General features: G+C 29.6%; 1 protein-coding gene across 1 annotated transcript in view; it reads left to right on the forward strand.

Annotated features, from left to right (window-relative positions):
* Window positions 1-1474, forward strand: part of LOC108691657 (alpha-tocopherol transfer protein-like) — a 10086-nt gene that overhangs the window by 4359 nt on the left and 4253 nt on the right. The window lies entirely within an intron of this gene.

Below are 1474 nucleotides of genomic sequence, written 5' to 3' on the forward strand. Positions count from 1 at the left end.
TATATAATTTTAATTCTTGTTAGGAAAAAGAAGTTATTTCTTATAATATTTTTAAATTATTCTTCTTATTATTTTTTCTGTATGTATATGGACAGAAATTATATTAAAAAAAAATAAAACATATGTGGACATATTGTATGTATACAATAAAATTATATATGCATACATACAATATGTCCAAATATATTTTATTTTTATACAAAATTTTTCACTGATTTAATTTGTAAGTATTTGTTAATTTTGACAGACCAAACAGTCTGTCTTCCATCACCAGCATTACACATTAAACACATTTGTGTGCTTAAGCATCTATTTAAATTTGAAATAGAGAATAAATAATGGCTTTCACGTGCAATTTCCCTAATAAGGAGCACCAAGGTAATTGCTTTAAAAATGGGCATCATGACCTCGCACGCAAAGTCGCCCCGAAGCGATCCAATGGCTTTTATACCATTGAAGCGTGAGGCGAGCAGAAATCGGCGAGGAAATAACGGCTAAAAATGCTAAAATTAATGGATTTTATCTAAGCCGTAGAAGGTACTATATAAGGTACTATATAAGGAAAAAAATATGAAGAAATGTTTATGTCAAAAAAATAATAAAAAGCGATTTATTTCTTGCGAGGCGTGAAGACTAATCTATGTCGGAATGCATGCGAAGTACGATTTATGTCGAGAAAAGTTTGAAGCATGATTGAAGTCGTATGAAATAGAAGAAGAGTCTATATAGCGTCTATATAGAGTCTATAAACAATGTTTATTACTTATAAATTACACAAATTTATGGAAAATTAAATAATAGATGAATAAATGAACGCGAGAAACAAGATTAAAAATCAAGGCGATTCCTCAGTCATAAAATTTATGAAAAATTGCGCTACATAGACTCTTTTTTAATTTCATACAACTTGAACCGTTTTTTTTGCTTTTCTCAATATAAATTGTACTTCGTATGCGTTCCGACATAGACCGATCTTCACACCACACGCGAAATAGCCTGCTTTTCATTAATTAATTTCTTGATATAAATCTTTCTTCATATTTTTCTCGACATAGTACTTTTCATGATTCAGGTGTCAATATTGCAGACTTAATGATTAACTTGCAAACCAGACTCGTTTATTACTTATTTTTAATCATTCATTCTCATTCTCTCTCTCTCAAAAGTCCACACACATTGTAACTGTTGATTATGGTGACACAATTGACTATGTACCTTGATCGAGAAGTATATTTTGATAACGTGGCAGAACGATACAAAGTCCGATGATGACAGATAAGAGAAATGATCAGCTAGCGATGAATCATGAATCGTCATTGTGTTAGAAAGATGCGCACATTCATGTCTGGCTATTCATATCATCCACTTTGCACAAGATTGTTGAATTGAATATTTGCAATGATACTATTGTAATAAAAAATAGAATATAATAAAGTTATAATGTAATGTAATGTAATATAATATATTATATATA

Source organism: Atta colombica, unplaced genomic scaffold, assembly GCF_001594045.1.
Source record: "Atta colombica isolate Treedump-2 unplaced genomic scaffold, Acol1.0 scaffold49, whole genome shotgun sequence".
Taxonomy (NCBI): domain Eukaryota; kingdom Metazoa; phylum Arthropoda; class Insecta; order Hymenoptera; family Formicidae; genus Atta; species Atta colombica.